Below are 21,554 nucleotides of genomic sequence, written 5' to 3'. Positions count from 1 at the left end.
TTTTTTCTTCCCTAGTCTGTTGATACAGTGATTACATTACTTGATTTTTGACTATCAAATTAGCTTCTCACACATGAAACAAAATTTAATTCATCACAACTACACACACACATTATTTACATACATGCATCTGTATACACATATGAACACACATTTTTGGATTCAGTTTGTAAAACTGAATTTTTTGTAAAAAATTTTACAAAAAAAATTTGTAAAGATTTTGCATCTAAATTCATGAGAATTAATGGTCTATAGTTTCCAATGGTTTATAGTTTCCTTTTTATTATGCTTTCTTTGGCTTTGGTTGTTCCCTTCTCTTTCATGTTCTGAAAGAGGTTGTTAAAAATTGGTGTAAATTATTTGAGTGTTTGACAGAATTCTCCAACGATACTATCTGGGCCTGAGTATTTCCTTTTCAGGAGCTTTTTTGTGAAAAAAATCAAAATTATTTCTCTAATAATTAAAGAACTATTCAGGTTATCTGTTTTTTTGACTTATTGTTGGTAATTTGTGGTTTTTAAGGAATTATTTATTTCTTGTAAGTCGTTGAATTTATGATTGTAAGGTTATTCATAGTTTTTCCTTATCCATTTTCCCCCATTGTTCTTTTATTGGCCATAGATTCTGTTGAGATATTGTTTTATTCTTGATATTGGTGACTTGTGTCTTATCTTTTAAAAAGATCTTTGTTAGTCTTTCTAGAGATTTATTGATTTAACATTTTTTTGAAAACCTCGTTTTTGTGAGTTTCATTTTTATTTTATTGAAGTATATACACACACATACATCAATGTACATGTATTTTTTCTGCTTCTTAAAGTAGGAACTTAGATTACTGATTTATCATTGTTTCCGTTTGCTTATGTAAACATTTAGTGCTCCAAATTTTCCTCTTAACATGGGTTTGTCTTTATCTCACAAATTTTGGTGATTTTCATTTTGAGAATTTTCATTCTCAAAAAAATTTTCCTTTGAGGCTTCCTTTTTGGCCCATGGACCATTGAGAAAAAATTTATTGTTTGTCTGCCCATCTGTCTGTCTGTCTGTCTATCTTTCTTTCTTCTATCTAGATATGGAGTCTTACTGTGTTGCCCAGGTTGGTCTTAAACTCATTGGCTCAAGTGATCCTCCCACCTGACTTCTGAGTAGCTGAGACAACAGGCATGTGCCACCACACCTGAGAAAGCATTAATTCCCAAGTGTTTAGAGATTTTGCTGTTATTTCTGCTGTTCATTTCTAGTTTAATTTCGTTCAGTCAGAGAACATACTCTGCATGGTTTAAGTTCCTTTAAACTTACCTGTCCATGTTTTATGAACCACAGCATGCTGGTGAAACTCTACAGGTTCTTCAAAGAATGTGTGTTCTATTTTTGAGTAGAGTGTTATAATGTCAATCAGATGCTGCTGGTTGATGGTGTTGCTCAGCTTTTCTACATTCTTGCTGACCAGTTTTTCCTAGTAGTACTATGAAGTTCTCATCTACAAATGTAAATTTTAAAATATTTTTTCCAACTTTATCAGTTTTTGCTTTGTGTATTTTGAAATGTGTATGTTTGGCACATGCACATTTAAGACGACTTTATTTTCTTTGTTAAGAAAATATGCAAATACTATGCCATTTTACATACATTTTATTATTTTGTCATAGCCTCCCTAATAATTTTCTTTTGCTTTGAATTCTACTTTAGATGCTATAAATACACTTTTGCTTTATAAAATTCATGACTGCATGATATATCTTTTTATATCTATTTATTTTCAACATACCTATGATATTATTGTGAAATTGAGTTTTGTAGACAATATGGAGTTAGATTATATTTTTTAAGTTTACTTTGTTGATCTCTCTTTTAATTGATGTATTTATACCAGTTATATTTAATTATTGATATGTCAAGTTCTCCCTTTACCTCTGATTATTTTTTTTGTGTATTTTCTGTTTCTTTTTCTTGCCTTTCTGTGGGAAAGAACATTTTAACATTTTTTAAGTTGCATTTTGATTTATTTATTTATTTTTTGTTATATCACTTTATATGGTTGTCTTGGTGGGTGCTCTAGATGTCTGTCACAGCCTACTGCAGACAATTAGCCATGGTTTAGAAAACTGCACTTCCATTTAGGTTCTTTTACCCTCTCCACTTTTTAAATATAATAAGGTATTTCTTCTACATACATTGATGACTGTAACAGTGGTATATATTGCTTTTCCTATAAAAAATGATTAATGAATTTCATGAGGTTAGTGACAGGCTATTATGTGTACTTCTGTTTTTACCTTTTTTGTTTTTCTCTTTTCCCTTCTGAAGGTCCCACTCCTCTGTTATTGTTTTCTTTTCATTAGAAGGTTTTCTTAAGACATTCTTTCAAGTTAGGTGTGCTAGTAACACATTCTTAGTTTTCCAAATTCCTCTCTAGAATGCCTTTTCTATCTTTCATTGCTGAATGTTAGTTTTGCCAGATAGCGTAGATAGGGTTAATAAGTATTCTCTTTTAGCACCTGAAAAATGGGCCCCTGTTTCTGGCTTCTGCAGTTTCAGATAAGAAATTTATTGTCATTTGGATTGTCGTTACCTTACAAATAATGTCAGTCATTTTACTGTTTTTAAGATTTTTTATCTTTAGTTTCCATAAATATGATTTTGATGTGTATTGGTGTATGTTTGAGTTTATCCTATATGGGATTCACTTAGTTTCTTAAATCTGGAGGCTTATGTCTTTTGCCAAATTTAGGATTTTTCAACCACCATTTCTTCAAATGCTTTGTCACTCTTATATTCTTTCTCTTAATTACTAATAACATTAGATTTTTTTTTTTGTTATTATCCCAGCCTGCTTTCTCTCTATTGTTAAGCTTGAATAGATTTCATTAACCTTTCTTAAGTTCAGGGGTTCTGTCTTCAGTCATTGCTACTTTACTATTGAGACCGTTCAGCAAGTTTTTAATTTTAGCAGTTATATTTTAAAGCTCTATAGTCTCCCTTTGATTCTTTTTCCATCACTTTTATTTCATGGCTGAGATTTTGTTTTTTCATTTGTTTCAAGAAAATTGACTATTGAGGCAACTGAAAAAAAGAGTTGCTTTAAAATTCTAGTTAACTCCAGTATCTGATTATATTGAGATTATTCCAGTGTGATACTAATATCTTGATGTTGGCATCATGATGGTCTGTTTTCATTCAGTTTGTGATTTTCCTGGATTTTGGTGTGACAAATGAATTTTAATGGCACCCTGGGGATAGTCTTGTTAGGAGACTCTCAGTCCTATTTAACTCTTAACTTTATTTAGCAGGTAGTCACTTATTTAGATCTGGAGTGTAGGTTCTGTCCTACCTTTTTGTGCTTTTCAGAGCCATGGCAGTGCTACTTTGGTCTGTTTCATTTTGTGGTGCTCCTGAGGCTTTTGCCTATCACCCTTTGCTGATACTGTCTATGGGGATGTGGTATAAGGCACTGCCCTGAACTGCCACTGGTGGGGAGATGGTGTGGGACTTGGGTCTCCTTATGTCTCTGGGTGGAGGAAGGAGAGACAAAAGTCTCTGCTGACACTTCCCAAGCTAGGGAATCATGCTGTCTGAATCACCTTCCTTGTGAATGGAGGTGGAAGTTCCTCATTAGGTCCATGTTAGACTTTCCTTTCCCAGTCTTTCCCAGTGAGAGAAGCCTTTTTTTCTGGAGGCCTGTTGGTGGTCATGGGTGGAGGATTCTGTGATGCTCTGTCCTGGGGAATATGTGAGATTAATAGAAAATCCAGGGAACTCAGCACATTATTGTTTCTCACATCCTGAAGTTCCTAAGGCTAGTCTGCCTCCTTACTTTCACCTTTCAGAGTCCTTTTATTGTTTTATGATGAATAATTTCCAGAGTAGTCAGTTGTGTATAAAAAGCAGGATCAGAAAAAATTAAATCTATTACAGTTTGTTCTAGAATCAGAGGACATGGTTTTTAATGTGCCGTTTTACTCACAGCAAAGTATGCACAGAGCATTTCTGCTGTACATCAAAGTTTGATGGCTGTCTCAAGAAAAGCACTTGTGTGATGTTTTTAACTGCTTTTGAGATACCGTACCATTTTTACTTGAAAGAAAAACTGACATAAAACAGTTTCTTTTTCAGACTTGAATGTTTGGCAGGCATTTTTCTTGAAAGTGAAATGAGCCTATTACTTAAAGAAAAACCAGTATTTGTTGCAAATGATGAAATTGTGTTTGCAAGAAAAAAATCAGAATTTTGGAAACTTTAATCCACCACTGTGAGCTTTTCTTCTTCCCAGTACCTAAATGTGCTTTTGATGAAATCATTTAGTGTTTTTAAAATACTGTATAATAAAATGTATCAACCTTTGGAAGATCTGGATGGCTGAGTAAACCAATATTTTGCAATGATTAATGCACAGTGTTGCAGAATTACACACAGGTAAAACTTCCCTTTAAAGCATAATATAGACCACTGAATTTTAAAAAAAGTTATTAATATTATTTTTCACTGACAAATCACAATCGAATATATTTTGAGGGTACAATGTAATGTTTTGATATGTATATCTACTGTGGCATGATTAAATTAAGTCAATTAATATATCCATCATGTCACTTACCTGTCATTTTTATTGTGAGATGTTTGAAATTTACTCTTTTAGTTATTTTGAGATATATGATACAGTTATGTGTTGCATAATGATGTTTCAGACAAAAATGATAGCCTCTAAGGTTATAATGGAACTGAGAAAGTTCTGTTGTCCAGTGTTTCTGTTCTGTCTTTACATGTGTTCAACACATGAATACTTACTATTGTGTTACAATTGCCTACAGTAGTCAGTACATTAACTTGCTATACCTGTTTGTAGTTTAGGAGCAATGGTCTATACTATATGGCCAAGATGTATAGTAGGCTGTTCCTACTAAGTACACTCTATGATGTTTGTACATTGACAAAATTGCCTAACAATGCATTTCTCAGAACATATCCCTGCTGTTAAGTATCACATGGCTATATTTTATTGTAGACTACAGTCATCTTTCCTTGTAGTAAAGCTCAAAATCTCTGAGTCATAAATTTTGTGCCTTTCACCTATAATTCAGCATGTTCATCCCCATCCCAGCCTTTGATAAGCGTCATTCTATTGTTATTGTTATTATCATTTTGGTACTGAGGATTGAATTCATGGGTACTTAACCACTGAGCCATGTTCCCAGCCCTTTTTAAATATTTTATTTGTAGACAGGGTCTTGCTGAGTTGCTAAGTGCCTTGCAAAGTTTCTAAGGCTGGCTTTGAACTCTCAATCCTCCTGCCTCAGTTTCCCGAGCCACTGGGATTACAGGCGTGCACCACTGTGCCTGGCATCATTCTACTTTTTATGAGTTCAACTTTATTAAATGTCATATTTAAATAAGATGATTCAATATTTATCTTTCTATACCTGGCTTATTTCACTTAGCAAAATGTCCTCCTCCAGATACATACACATTGTCACAAATGATGGACTCTTCCCTTTTAAAAGGGTGAATAGTATTCTATTGTGTATCTCTCTCTCTCTCTCTCTCTCTCTCTCTCTCTCTCTCTCTCTCACACACACACACGACCACATTTTCTTTACCTATTTCCTGTTCATTTGTTGGTAGAGACCTAGGTTGTTTTCATATCTTGGCTATTGTGAATAATGCTCCATCACAGCAATGAACAACCCAGGAGCAAAGATATTCCTTCAACATAATGATTTCAGTTCCTCTGGCTATACATCTAGAAATGTGATTACTGCTTTGTGTGCTGCTTCTATTTTTGGTTCTTTGAAGAACCTCCATATTATCTCCCATAATAGTCGTATTAATTTATATTCCCACCAACAATGTACAAGAATTCCTTTTTCTTTACATCTTTCCTAGTACTTGGTACCTTTTGTCTTTTTGATACTAGCCATTCTAACAGATATAAAGTGATATCTCACAGTGTTTTTTATGGGCATTTCCCTGATAATTAGTGATGCTGAACAGTTTTTCATATATCTGCTCTCCATTTATTTGTTTACTTTTCTATACACAAAAGCTTTTTAATTTGATGCCATTCCGTTTTTGCTATTGTTGCTAGTGCTTTGGGAATCATGTCCAAAAAATTGATTGCCCAAGCTAGTGTCAAGAAGCTGTTCCCCTGTTTCCCCCGCCCCGTTTTCTTCTTGCAGTTTTACAGTATCAGTTCTTATGTTTAAGTTGTTAATCCATTTGAGTTCATTTTTGTAAATAAAATAAGGTTCTAATTTCACTCTTCCACATGTGGATATCTAGTTTTCCAGGATCATTTGCTGTGGTTGGAATATGATTTGTCACTTGCAGAACTCAGGTTGAAATTTGATTGTCATGGTGATGGTATTGGGAGGTGGGCTCTTTAAGAGGTAATTGGGTCTTGAATGCTCAACTCTCATAAATGGATAGTCCATTCATGAATTTATGGATTCATGGATAAATGGGTTACTGCAGAAATGTTATAAAAGCCAGCCTTTGTTTGGCTTGCTGGTTCTGTCTCCTCATGTGGTGCCCTTCACTATGTTATGATGCAGCAAGAAGCCCTTCCTGGATGCCAGGGCCATACTGTTAGACTTACAGTCTTAACCACGAGGTAAATAAAGTTTTATTCTTTATAAATTATTTGGTTTCAAATATTTTATTATAGCAACAGAAAATGGACTAAGACACCATTTATTATAGGGACTAGCCTTTTTTCATGGTATGTTCTTATACCTTTGTCAAAAATCAGTTGAATATAAATGTGTGGGTTTGTTTCTGGGTTCTCTATACTTTTCCATTGTTCAATGTGTCTCTTTTTATGCCATTACCATACTGCTTTCACAATAATTGCTTTATAAAATGTTTTGAAATTAGGGAGTGTGTTGTCTCCAGTGTTGTTCAATGCTCAAGAGTGTTTTAGATATTTGTGCATTTGATGTAACAGAAAACAAAAGTTCATTAATATAATTTTAGATTTCACTCCTCTTCTTTGTAACCGCCTATCTCTCTGATGTCAGATTTTCTCATATTATCTAACCAGAACAATTTAGATTGAATGTGGAAGCACATGAAAGAATACAGCTGTCCTGTGTGAATAGTCAAGAGATTCGACAAAGTGTAAAACAATTTCCCTGTTCTCCTTTTTTTTTGTTTTGAAATTTATAGTTACTTTTAAATAAATGTTTTGTTTTTATTAATATTAAAAATGAATAAATATTTTAATTATCACTTTTAATTTCTAAGATGGTAAGTAATGAAGGTGTAAACTATAAAACTCAATAATTTTTAAAAGTGTAAAGGGTTCCTAGATCAAAAAGTTTGAGAATCATAGCCTAAGACATCCAAGATAAGAGGAAAAGTGAGGCCAGAGGTGTAGGCATGTGGCATCTCACATTTGGCTAATGAAGAGCTCTCTTCTCACTGGGTTGTGCTGTATTCTTGTTTTGTTCTCTTTAATACTTGCATTTCTATAAAAGATGCTTTTTCCTCCATATTGAATCATCGATATACATTCCTCTCTCTGTAAATAAATGTAGTAAACAGAACCCTACAATGTAATATTAACAACTAAATCTCTCAAAACTATCTCTGTTCTGACTTTACTGTAATCAATACAACATGTAAAACACAACTGTATCTTAATTATGAATTATAATAGAATAATAATTTTGGTTCAATGGTGAGTCACCCAAGATGAAGTAATTAGAAAGTTTTACCAAGAACTGACTCAAAGATGATACAAAATATCTGATTTACTTTTTTAAAAAAATTGATTAGTTAAATGACTTTTGTACTTTTCCTCAGTACTTTATCAAGGTATAATTTAAGTATAGTAAAATGTGCAACTGATTCTTTACAAGATTTTGACAAGTAGCTTTCAAAGTTGCAAGTGGTTTGTGATAGTATGCACATGCAAGATGAGAGGAGCAAATTTGAGAATATCAGTTTAAAAAAATAAAATGAAGTGATCTTGGGGAGAGATCAGTTGACAGAATTCATGCTCTGAAATCCTATGTATTTATTAGAACCAGGGCACTCATTTAATTCTTAGTTCTTTAACTTCCAGGTAAAGAAGGAAGTCAAAAGTTTAATGATTACTTAAAAAACTGATCCATAAGAAACAAATTGATTGTTCAAAAAGAACAAGTTTGTCTTGGTATAGAATCAAGAGTAGAATTACTGTTATTGTTTCTTTTAAAGTGGACTTAGTATAGTGTAATTCACAGTGTACTCAACATCCTTACAGTGAAATCTAACAGCATTCCATTTAGGCTGTTTCTTTAATGTCCTTCAATATGGGCCCATGACATGGCTCCATGTCATTGGGGAAAGTAACTTCTCAAGGTATTATTAGTTTCCTTTCTTTCTTTTATTAATTTTTTTTTGTAGTTGTGTATGAACAGCGCGCCTTTATTTTATTTGTTTATTTTTATGCGGAGCTAAGGATCAAACCCAGTGCCTCACATATGTTCGGCAAGTACTCTGCCACTGAGCTACAGCCCCAGCCCTATTAGTTTCCTTTCTAATATGACAATAATGTTTACCCTTCAAGCATTTTGACATCATAAAGATAATATAGTGAGTACTCAATAAATTATAATTATTGTTCTTTTGTTACAGTAGCTGTGACAGGCAATGTGATATGATCGAGGTATGGAGTTTTCTGGTGACCTTATGTCAGAAATGGATGTTGTAATGTCCAAAGAATGAAGGTCCTGCATTTTTAAAAGGAAATATTTCATATATAATAGTACTTTTCTTAGCTGAAAAAATTTGAGGGCTAGTATAAAGTTTTACTGCCTCAAAATTGCCTATTATTTGTATCAAGTCAAATGAAGAATCACATGATTTGAGAGTTATTTAAGAAATAGGGGTCTTCCAAATATATGTGTTTGAATAGAAAGTCATAGCACCTAAAGAAATGACTGTAGAGAGGTTTGAAAATTTCCTCCAAAATAACTTTGGGTTTGTTCCAACACAACAGAAGAGCTGATGACAGAAATTCCAGACTTGTGACATGAACTGTAACTCCAGATACCCATCTCAGCTAGCACAGTTTTATGTACAAATAAAACAGGCAAGACTACTGTCACTGGTAATCCTCTTAGAGGAAGGAGTAATTTTTTTTTCTTCAGATCACAATATTTTCTTCTGGAGTGTTCTTTCAACTATCAGTCAAGTCTCTATCAAAGGAAAGAAAAAACAAATTTATTAGGGTTAGGTAAATTCTCAGTCAATGAAGGTTGAGTTAGGCCTGGACTATATAAACTTTTCAATTTAAACAGAGGAGTAGATTAGATTGTAGTAATTGCACAAGCATTCCACAAGGATGACTTGCTTTGTTAGTGGTCTTTTAAGATCAGCTATCAGAGGAACCTATCAGGATTTTGATGTTTTAAATATTTGGAGTCTTTGTTAAGAGTAGGATTTTCTTTCATTATTAACCCCCTGAGAATTTGACTTTAGCAAATTGTGCAGTTGCCACACATTTTCAACATCATTTAAAGCCACCTTGGGTTATCTACAGAGGACTAACCAAGATTTATCCTGTATCTGCAGACTGCTGAATCTAGAGCCGATCTCCCGTCTCCACCGGGAGAACCGCAGAAGAAAGGCCCAGGTTCTTCCTGCCTGAACTAATCCAGTGGGAAGATCGTGGTCATAAGAATCTGAGTCCACTAGGTTCTTTAGGTATGTGTTGAACTAATCAATAAATTAAGACTCAACTATATATTCTAGTCTCCAATAGTGTTGTATTTCATATTAGAAATTTTCATTTCGATCACTGTTAGATTGGAATTTCAGGGTTTTAAATAAATCTCTCCTTTCATTCTTATTTATTTCTTCTTTTCCAAATACCAAGGTACTTCTTATTTTATTTGGAAGCCCTTGTGATATATTTTGGTTTAAACTGGTTCTTAAAAAAAATCAGTTATAAAGAGGTAAAATATTAAAATATCAATCTTATTTTCATGGTTAAGATTTATAATTTCTCATAGGAAAATTGGATGACTCTGTGTGTGTGTGTGTGTGTGTGTGTATGAGAGAGAGAGAGAGAGAGAGAGAATGTGTGTGTGTGAGAGTGTGTGTGTATGTGTACATTTCCTTTATTACTCACCACTTGATGGACACTTAGGTGGTTTCTGCTTCTTCGTCATTGTGAATAGTGCTACAGTTAAATATAATTTATATTAAATATAATTTTATAATTATAATTATAATATAATTTATATTAAATATAATTTTAAAATTATATATTATACTATACATGGGAGTGCAGGTGTCTGACACATTAATTTCATTTCTTAATTTACATTCCCACCAACAGTCTGCAAGCATTCTTCTCTTTTCTCCACATCCTTATCAGCATTTGTTATCTTTACTCTTTTTGATATAAGCCATTTTTACTGGAGTGAGGTGATACTTCGTGGTTTAGATGAACTATGCATGATTTTTGACATACACTATTTCTTCTCTATAATATGTGGAATCACGAGCATACCATTGTAGAGAGTGATTGGGAAGGGTAATCCTCCTTTTTTTTTTTTTAAGTGACTATAATTTACCCATTTCATTTGCATTTGGGATAGAGTTTTGGTTAAGGATCCCTTTGTTAGGCTCAGTCTTCTGCTTGTCTTTTTATTTTTATTTTTGTCTGTGAGCAGTCAGCTAAATGCACTGAAAAGCCGAGAAAGAAAAGCCTTGTGGTTCATGCACGGGCACATTGGTATCTCAGTCTCTCTTTCTGCCTGGTGTCTGCATCATTTTTTATGATCTATTTAAGAGTGGCTTCAGATTCCATAGTGGATGTAAGATGATTATTTTTACTCTGTGATTTTTAGTTATATATTAAGTAGGTAAGATAAATGTTATATAAAATCTAATGGACTAAATGAGGAGAACAGGAAATGCATTGGTATAGGCTTCTTGCAGGGAACAATATCTAAATGGCAATCTAAACTTTTAGGTGAAATAGTCACATAACTCTTGTAAATGGAATTGAGCAAATAAGAAAAACATTGCTCTATTCTAAAAACATACCTAAATTATCTACCATGGAATCAGATTTTGGCTTTGAAAGGTTTTTTCTTTTAAATTTATTTTTTAGTTGTAGTTGGACACAATACCTTCATTTTATTTATTTTTGTGTGGTGCTGAGGATCAACCCCAGAGACTCATATGAGCTATGTGAGCACTCTATCACGGAGCCTACAACCTCAGCCGGGCTTTGAATGTTTTTACATTTATGTTGTCCCATTTCTAACTTTTTTTTTTTTTGGCTAGAAGAGGCAAATTGAAATTCAGACAGCAAGCTATGATTTGTCCATTCCTAGTTCTTCTATCTGTGCTTTAAGAGGAAATATTTGGCTTATAGCCAATTTTCTACCTTCTTTGGACATCATCCAGCTGTGGGTGCTGTAGTCTGTCTCTTCCTGAGATAAATTGGCAACCCTGCTTACCAGTCAGTTCCAGCCATGCTGGCTTTTGCTTCTAACAGCTAAGTCTGATAGTGTTATGTGAAGCTGTATAAAATAGAAGATACTGATCTGGGCCAGAAATTTAAAGGAAAAAAGTGCTAAATAATTTTTCCCTTTTGTTTTAAGATTTCATGATGTTTGTATATAACGATTTTGAAGTTTAACGTCTCAGAAAGAGTGGCAGAATTTTTGCTGTGGATTCCTAAAATAGATTTTTATGGAACAATGTCTGTGCTCTCTGGAATTCTCTCAAGCTTAATTCCCATTTCTGTCCTATAGTAATTTTAAACTTTTTATTTTTTGAGGCAGGGTCTTGCTAAGTTGCGTAGGGGCTTGCTGAGTTGCTCAGGCTGATCTTGGACTTGAGATCCTCTTGCCTTAACCTCCTGAGTTGCTGGAATTACAGGCATGTGTCACCATGGCTTTAATTCTTTTTTTAAAATTATATATTATACTAATTGGTACTTACTAGATGTAGTCAATAATATTTATTAAATGTCTTAATTATTTAGGTCATTGTGATACATAAGACTTTCTGCTTGTCAGGTATATAAGGTATAAAGTCACACACACACACACACACATATATATATTATATGCATGTTTATTAAAAATTTTTTTAATTATGAAAACATCCCAATATTTCATATTAAGTTGAGAAATGGGAGACATGATAAAATGACTTTATTGATATGACCAAAGATAATGAAAAGAGTTTGATGGAGCTAAGAAGTGAAAATCAAGAATGTAGTTAGTATTTGGTATTTTTATGAAATTCTTTTTCCATTACAATTCATAGCATAGAAGAAACCATAACTTATTTGGTGTATTTTACTTGTAATTGTTCAATAAATGCCTGTTAAATTAAAAGCAAGTAGAGAAACATGAATTGGAAAAGTCTGTTTTATATTAAAGTGGGTAAGAGTATATAGTATGGAGAGCTGATCTACTTAATTAAAAAACAAAATCTGCTATGTTAAGCTCTGTGCTTTATTCATATTGCTCAGAATGATACTGCCTTTCCAGTAAAAATTCAAAAGCAAATACTTAAAAATATAAGACATAATGTGGTAGGCATTGTAACAGTGGGAATGAACTTGTGTTAGCTTTTCATTGTTGTGATCAAAACACCCAACAAGAACAACTTGAAGGAGGAAAGATTTATTTTGGATACAAATCAGTAGGTAGAGCTTAGAATATAAAGAGAAGCCCCTTTGATATCCAATATGTAGATATGCATAGGAACTATTTGACTCCTTCTCTGCAGAGTTCCAAGATGGTAGGAAACACTGATGACAGTGGCAAATTTGCCATTCAGAAGCCAACATGGTATAGTGTAAAGACTTGGAGAGTTAACAGACTTGTCTAATTCTTTAACAAGTCATTGAATCTCTCTCTGAGTCTTAGTTTTCTCATCTGTAAAGTGAATCAATAAAGCAACTTATGAGGACAAAATGAAATAACTATCTAAACAGTGGTTCTCAAACTTGTCTGCACATATAAATCACACAGGGAGCTTTACTAAGGTCTCACACCCAGGCTTCAGTCCAGACAATTATCTCAGAAAATTTGTGGCTGGGACCACCACATCAGTATTTTTAAAAAGTTCATTTGGTTTAGTCTATGTTGAAATGCTTGGTCATAAAGCCTATAATGAAATATGTGTAACATGGTAGGCACTCGATACACATCTAGTTCCCTGAAACACACACAAATGACAGCCTTTAAGAGTACTTAGTATATCATGTAGAAAATGTATTTGCTTTGTTTTTACTATTGTTCTGTCAGATGATGGAATAACACAGGACTGAGATAAAAAGAGAGAAACTGCTTATTAGAGAGGAGAATGGCTACTTTTATTTTCAGACGCTATCTGTAATTATTTCAATGAATTATAATTATTTCAATGAAGCAAGACAGAAAATTTAAAAATATTTTAATTAAAATTTAAACCTTAATGGCTCACAGGTTGGGGATAACCTTAATTTGATACAGAGAGATACTTGAAACATATAACAATCTTAATTTTAGCAAAGATATATTCATATTACATAGATCATGTCTACATAATAAGTGTTCTACATAATATGCAGACATGTAGATGTATGTTTTCTTTATAATAGTTGGTTGACTTTTAGTATTTGTGTGAAATATCGAAACCAGAGTTGAATCTTATAAAGACTGACATGTATTGTTAATATGATAATTTGCCTCCTGGTTTCATACTGCTGTTGTCATTATCAAATTATCTCCTCTGATCGTGGAACCTGAGTCTCTGAGTATAGATACTTCTATTAGCCACCAAAATCTATTAGGCTAACATCATGAAGACAAGAACATATTTTATGTGTTTATTAACATGATCTATATTTTCCATTATATCAAATAGAATATTTAGCAGTCTGCTTGTATACTTTTTAAAAATTGTTTGTTTTGACTTTGATCTTAGAAAGGTCATTTATTTATTGGAATTATTTTTTCAGTATGATTTTTTTTTCCATAATAACTACTTTGAAAAGAACATCTAGAATAATAATTATTTGAAACATTCTTTAAGAAAGAACTTACTTATTCTTCTCATAGTCTTTACTGTTGCTAATTTTCAGCAATCATATATGTTCCTTATATTAGGTGCACATTCAGACAACAAAACAAGCATTTTTCCCATTTCCAGGAAATTGATGTATAAATTGGTATATTAATTTTGCTTAGGTGAAATGCAAATTTGTTTTCTTTTACTTTTATGGTTTTTAGATCAACATGTTCAATTATTAGAACATTTGTAGACTACCTATATCCTCAAATTTAAGTGAGTTAATGCATGTAAAATTCTTTAAATAATACCTGGCACACAGATTTAATAAATATTAGTTATTGTCTGCTGTAAGAAAACTGAATAATGTAAAAGTACATTATAACAGAGCCAGATACTTGCAAAATAAGTTAGAGAATTTTAAATTTTATGACTGAGTATAAGAGTTTATATTTCTGCTTTCTAGTGTTTACCACCTGAAAAGGAAATGCTTGACACACCAATAGGTATCTTGTATTCAGAGATGAAATTAAGATCGAAGTTTCTGGTTCCAGGAAGGAAAAATAGCATTTGGAGGCTTAACTAATTTTGTTAAAAAACCCTGATATTAAGGATATTAAGAAAATTGAAGAATTATAAGCCTAGGGAAATGCCCAATTTGTTGTTTCCATAGCTTTCCAATATGACAAAACCCAAACTGGTAATAATCCACTTGGATTGAATTAAAGAATTTGTGAGAAGTATCCAAACCAAAGTTGAATCTTATGAAGACTGACATGTATTAGTATGATCATCTTCCCTATGGTTCAATGCTTTGGTCATTATCAAATTACCTCTTCTGACACTGTGGAACCTTAAGAGTCCCTTGTGATTGACAGTTAAAATCTAGAACCTGTCATGGATAGATTTTGGGACAATATTATCAGAGGCTATATGATTTATTTAGGAATACCGATTAAGCATATTTCATAGAAGGTAATGAGTTCATGCATTCCTATGTGACTAAGAAAACTGACTTGATTTTGCCAAGCAGAAAAATGTAACTCCAGTCCCTCCCTCTAATCTTCTTCCATCTGCTTTCTTCCCTTACTATATTTTTTATTCCTCCTTCCATTTCTTTTTGAAGAGCTTTATTTTTAACTACATTCTTTTGAAAAATGCTCACATACAAACAGGGAAATATATTTTCCATTCTGTATTACCTTTCTTTAAAGAGCTTGAGATATGTTAAAATGATGTTAATGAAAAAATAAGTAATGACATTGTTGGTCATGATCATATAACTGTGTTTTTCTTTTTCTTTTTTTTTTAATTTATTTTTTTTATTGGTTGTTCAAAACATTATAAAGCTCTTGACATATCATATTTCATACATTAGATTCAAGTTGGTTATGAACTCCCAATTTTACCCCAAATACAGATTGCAGAATCACATCGGTTACCCATCCACATTTTTACATAATGCCCTATTAGTAACTGTTGTATTCTGCTACCTTTCCTATCCTCTACCATCCCCCCTCCCTCCCCTCCCATCTTCTCTCGCTACCCCATCCACTGTAATTCATTTCTCTCCTTGTTTATTTTCCCATTCCCCTCACAACCTCTTATATGTAATTTTGTATAACAATGAGGGTCTCCCTCCATTACCATGCAATTTCCCTTTTCTCTCCCTTTCCATCCCACCTCATGTATCTGTTTAATGTTAATCTTTTCTTCCTGCTCTTCCTCCCTGCTCTGTTCTTAGTTGCTCTCATTATATCAAAGAAGACATTTGGTATTTGTTTTTTAGGGATTGGCTAGCTTCACTAAGCATAATCTGCTCTAGTGCCATCCATTTCCCTGCAAATTCTATGATTTTGTCATTTTTTAGTGCTGCGTAATACTCCATGGTGTATAAATGCCACATTTTTTTTATCCATTCATCTATTGAAGGGCATCTGGGTTGGTTCCACAGTCTAGCAATTGTGAATTGTGCTGCTATGAACATCGATGTAGCAGTATCCCTGTAGTACGCTCTTTTAAGGTCTTCAGGGAATAGTCCAAGAAGGGCAATAGCTGGGTCAAATGGTGGTTCCATTCCCAGCTTTCCCAGGAATCTCCATACTGCTTTCCAGATTGGCCGCACCAGTTTGCAGTCCCACCAGCAATGTACAAGAGTACCCTTTTCCCCACATCCTCTCCAGCACTTGTTGTTGTTTGACTTCATAATGGCTGCCAATCTTACTGGAGTGAGATGGTATCTTAGGGTGGTTTTGATTTGCATTTCTCTGACTGCTAGAGATGGTGAGCATTTTTTCATGTACTTGTTGATTGATTGTATGTCCTCCTCTGAGAAGTGTCTGTTCAGGTCTTTGGCCCATTTGTTGATTGGGTTATTTGTTTTCTTATTGTTTAATTTTTTGAGTTCTTTGTATACTCTGGATATTAGGTCTCTATCTGAAGTGTGAGGAGTAAAAATTTGTTCCCATGATGTAGGCTCCCTGTTTACCTCTTTTATTGTTTCTCTTGCTGAGAGAAAACTTTTCAGTTGAAGTAAGTCCCATTTGTTGATTTTTGTTATCAACTTTTGTGCTATGGGTGTCCTATTAAGGAATTTGGAGCCCGACCCTACAATATGTAGATCGGAGCCAACTTTTTCTTCTATCAGACGCAGAGTCTCTGATTTGATATCTAGCTCCTTGATCCACTTTGAGTTAACTTTTGTGCATGGCGAGAGGAGGGGATTCAGTTTCATTTTGTTGCATATGGATTTCCAGTTTTCCCAGCACCATTTGTTGAAGATGCTATCCTCCCTCCATTGCATGCTTTTAGCTCCTTTATCAAATATAAGATAGTTGTAGCTTTGTGGATTAGTCTCTGTGTCCTCTATTCTGTACCATTGGTCCACCCTCCTGTTTTGGTACCAGTACCATGCTGTTTTTGTTACTATTGCTCTGTAATATAGTTTTAAGTCTGGTATCGCTATACCGCCTGATTCGCACTTCCTGCTTAGAATTGCTTTTGGTATTCTGGGTCTTTTATTTTTCCATATGAATTTCATGATTGCTTTATCCTTTTCTACAAGAAATGCCGTTGGGATTTTGATTGGCATTGCATTAAACATATAGAGAACTTTTGGTAATATCGCTATTTTGATGATGTTAGTTCTGCCTATCCATGAACAGGGTATATTTTTCCATCTTCTAAGATCTTCTTCTACTTCTCTTTTTAGGGTTTTGTAGTTTTCATTATATAAATCTTTCACCTCTTTTGTTAGGTTGATTCCCAAGTATTTTATTTTTTTTGAGGATATTGTGAATGGAGTGTTTTTCCTCATTTCCGTTTCAGAAGTTTTGTCGCTGATATACAGAAATGCCTTTGATTTATGCGTGTTGATTTTATATCCTGCCACTTTGCTGAATTCATTTATTAGTTCTAGTAGTTTTTTTGTAGACCCTTTTGGGTCTGCTAGGTATAGAATCATGTCATCTGCAAATAGTGATAATTTACGTTCTTCCTTTCCTATTTTTGTGCCTTTAATTTCTTTCGTCTGTCTAATTGCTCTGGCCAGTGTTTCGAGAACTATATTGAATAGAAGTGGTGATAGAGGGCATCCCTGTCTTGTTCCAGATTTTAGGGGGAATGCCTTCAATTTTTCTCCATTGAGAATGATGCTAGCCTGAGGCTTAGCATAGATAGCTTTTACAATGTCGAGGTAAGTTCCTGTTATCCCTAGTTTTTCTAATGTTTTGAACATAAAGGGATGCTGTACTTTGTCGAATGCTTTTTCTGCGTCTATTGAGATGATCATATGGTTCTTATTTTAAGTCTATTGATGTGGTGAATAACATTTATTAATTTCCGTATATTGAACCATCCTTGCATCCCAGGGATGAATCCTACTTGATCATGGTGCACAATTTTTTTGATGTGCCTTTGTATCCGATTCGCCAGAATTTTATTGAGGATTTTTGCATCTAGGTTCATCAGAGATATTGGTCTGTAGTTTTCTTTCTTTGAGGTGTCTTTGTCTGGTTTCGGAATCAGGGTGATGTTGGCTTCATAGAATGAATTTGGCAGAGCTCCTTCTTTTTCTATTTCCTGAAATAACCTGAAAAGTATTGGTATTAATTGTTCCTTAAAGGTTTTGTAAAACTCCGCTGTATACCCATCTGGTCCTGGGCTTTTCTTGGTTGGAAGTCTTTTGATTGCTTCTTCTATTTCATCTATTGTTATTGGTCTGTTTAAGTTGTGAGTATCCTCCTGACTCAGTCTGGGCAAATCATATGACTTAAGGAATTTATCGATGTCTTCACTATCTTCTATTTTATTGGAATATAGGTTTTCAAAATAATTTCTAATTGTCTTCTGTATTTCTGTAGCGTCTGTTGTGATATTGCCTTTTTCATCCCGTATGTTAGTAATTTGAGTTCTCTCTCTTCTTCTCTTCATTAGCATGGCTAAGAGTCTGTCGATCTTATTTATTTTTTCAAAGAACCAACTTTTAGTTTTGTTAATTTTTTCAATAGTTTCTTTTGTTTCAATTTCGTTGATTTCCGCTCTGATTTTAATTATTTCTTGCCTTCTGCTACATTTGCTGTTGTTTTGCTCTTCCTTTTCTAGGGCTTTGAGATGAAGTGTGAGCTCATTTATTTGTTGGTTTTTCCTTTTTTTGAGGAATGACCTCCAAGCGATGAATTTCCCTCTTAAAACTGCTTTCATTTTGTCCCATAGATTCCGATATGTTGTGTCTGTATTTTCATTTATCTCTAAGAATTTTTTGATTTCCTCCTTTATGTCTTCTGTAACCCATTGATCATTCAGTAACATATTGTTCATTTTCCATGTGATGTAGGATTTTTCCTTCCTTCTTTTATCATTGATTTCCAGTTTCATTCCATTATGATCCGATAAAATGCATGGTATTATCTCCACCCCTGTATATTTACTGAGGGTTGCCCTATGGCATAATATATGGTCTATTTTTGAGGAGGATCCATGTGCTGATGAGAAAAAAGTATATCCACTTGATGATGGTTGATATATTCTATATATGTCAGTTAAGTCTAGGTTGTTGATTGTGATATTGAGTTCTATAGTTTCTTTATTCAGCTTTTGTTTGGAGGATCTGTCCAATGGTGAGAGAGGTGTGTTGAAGTCTCCCATAATTATTGTGTTGTGGTCTATTTGATTCTTGAACTTGAGGAGAATTTGTTTTATGAACGTCGCAGCACCATTATTTGGTGCATAAATATTGATAATTGTTATGTCTTGTTGGTGAATGGTTCCTTTTAACAGTATATAATGTCCTTCCTTATCCCTTTTGATTAATTTAGTCTTGAAGTCAATTTTATTCGATATGAGGATGGCCACCCCTGCTTGCTTACGAGGACCGTGTGCGTGGTATATTTTTTCCCAACCTTTCACCTTCAGCCTGTGTATGTCTTTTCCAATCAGATGTTTCTCCTGGAGGCAGCATATTGTTGGATTTGTTTTTTTAATCCATGTTACCAGCCTGTGTCGCTTTATTGGAGAGTTTAAGCCATTAATGTTTAGAGTTACTATTGATATATGGTTTGTACTTCCAGCCATGTTTGATTATTTATCTTCTTCTTTTTTTTTTTTTAATTTAGTTTGTTTCTCCATGGTTAGCTTTCCCCCCGCCCTCTGTCTTTATAGAGGCACTTCCCACTGATGGTTTTGGTTATTGTTTTTCATTTCTTCCTCGTGTAGTGTTTTGCTCAAGATGCTTTGCAATGCTGGTTTTCTGGCTGCAAATTCTTTTAGCTTTTGTTTATCATGAAAGATTTTTATTTCGTTATCGTACCTGAAGCTTAATTTTGCTGGATACAGAATTCTTGGTTGGCATCCATTGTCTTTCAGTGTTTGAAATACGTTGTTCCAGGATCTTCTCGCTTTCAGCGTCTGGATGAAAAATCCGTTGTTAACCTTATTGGTTTACCCCTGAATGTAATCTGCCTCCTTTCTCTTGTAGCTTTTAATATTTTCTCTTTGTTCTGTATATTGGATATCTTCATAACAATGTGTTTTGGCGTTGGTGTACTGTGATTTTGTGTGCTCGGTGTCCTGTATGCATCTACAATTTGTATATCCATTTCCTTTTTTATTTCTGGAAAGTTTTCTGTAATTATTTCTTTCAGCAGGTTACTCATTCCCTTGGTTTGAATCTCTGTACCTTCTTCTATCCCGATGACTCATAGGTTTGGTTTTTTTATGTTATCCCATATCTCTTGGATGTTTTTCTTGTGGTTTTTAACCAGCCTTTCTGAGTTGGCTAGGCTCTTTTCAAGATGATATATTTTGTCTTCATTAACTGATGTTCTGGCTTCTACTTGCTCCACTCTGTTAGTGATACTCTCAATTGAGTTTTTAATTTGGTTTATCGTTTCCTTCATTTCTAGAATTATTGTTTGGTTTTTTTTTTATGATCTCTATCTCCTGATAAAGATGCTTAACTTCTTCTTTTATCTGTTTATGTAATTCATTTTCAAAGTGTTCTTTCACTGTTTGGATTTGCTGTCTTGTATCTTCTTTAAGGTTCCATTCCATCTGTCTAAGGTATTCCTTGAGTTCTTTATATGACCATTTTTCTGCTGACTCTAGGTCCTCCTGAATATTTAGGCTGTCCTTCATTGTTTGTACTCCTTTTCTTCCTTGCTTTTTTATGCTGCTCATGTTACTTCTTGTTCTGTTTGACTGCTGAGTTACTGTTTACTCTTATAGATTTATTTGATGCTTGGGAGGAAAGATATTAGAAGGGAAGGGAAGAAGTCACTAAAGAGAATGAGAGTAGGCAGGTAGAATTCAAGGAAGGGGGAATAAGAAAATTGAAAAGAAATGAAAAGACAAAAGAAACAAAAATAACAAAGATTAGATAATAGAGAAAGAAGAAGAGACGAAAAAAAAAATTTTAATAAAAATAATAATGATAATAAAAAAATGGAAATTAAAATTTAAAATATAATAATAATAATTAAATAAAATTTTTTTTTTTTAAAAAATTAGAAACATTGAAAAAAAGTTAAAGAACAACAACAAATAAAAATTGAAAATGAAAGAAAAAGAAGAAAAAAAAGAAAAAGGAAAGAAAAAAAAAAAAAATGATAATAATAATAATAAATGCAGTCCTAGAGTTCTATTAACTTCTCTTCTAGTAGGTGGAGCTGTGCCCACTGGGCCAAGCTTCTCCTCTCAATAGGTGGGAACCATTCCCTGTGCAGCAGCTCTTTCTCCTAGAATGGGCGGGTCTCCAATCCTGAGTGTCTAGGGCCTTGTCTTGTGTTTCCTCAAGCCAGGCCGTGCTCACCTGTGGCGCTCACCACAATACTGGCTACACGCCAGGTCTGCTGCTCCTGGGAGCCCTGTTTTCATGAACACCTGGGCTCACTCTCCCTGTTTGCCTCCCTCAGACCCTAAGTTTGTAGAGCTTGGGGCTGAGATCCCCCAGCGAATTTGCTTGCCCTCCTGTAGCCACGCCCCTGGTGGCTGGTGCAAGAGACCTCAGTTGTCAGCACTGGTGGGAGCTGTAGCCGGGAGTTCCGCGCCGC

The 21,554-nt window shown here is 34.0% G+C and overlaps 1 protein-coding gene across 4 annotated transcripts in view; it reads left to right on the top strand.

The window, feature by feature from the left end:
• The window catches only part of Ttll7 (tubulin tyrosine ligase like 7), a 153,363-nt gene that overhangs the window by 10,337 nt on the left and 121,472 nt on the right, over window positions 1–21,554 (top strand). For all 4 annotated transcript variants that reach the window (XM_071617983.1, XM_071617985.1, XM_071617984.1 and 1 more), the window contains exon 2: window positions 9,556–9,687. The gene's annotated coding sequence lies outside the window, so the exon portion shown is untranslated. The remainder of the gene's footprint in view (window positions 1–9,555; window positions 9,688–21,554) is intronic.

This window comes from Marmota flaviventris, chromosome 10, assembly GCF_047511675.1.
Source record: "Marmota flaviventris isolate mMarFla1 chromosome 10, mMarFla1.hap1, whole genome shotgun sequence".
Classification (NCBI taxonomy): domain Eukaryota; kingdom Metazoa; phylum Chordata; class Mammalia; order Rodentia; family Sciuridae; genus Marmota; species Marmota flaviventris.
This window is presented reverse-complemented; position numbering and strand designations above follow the sequence as displayed.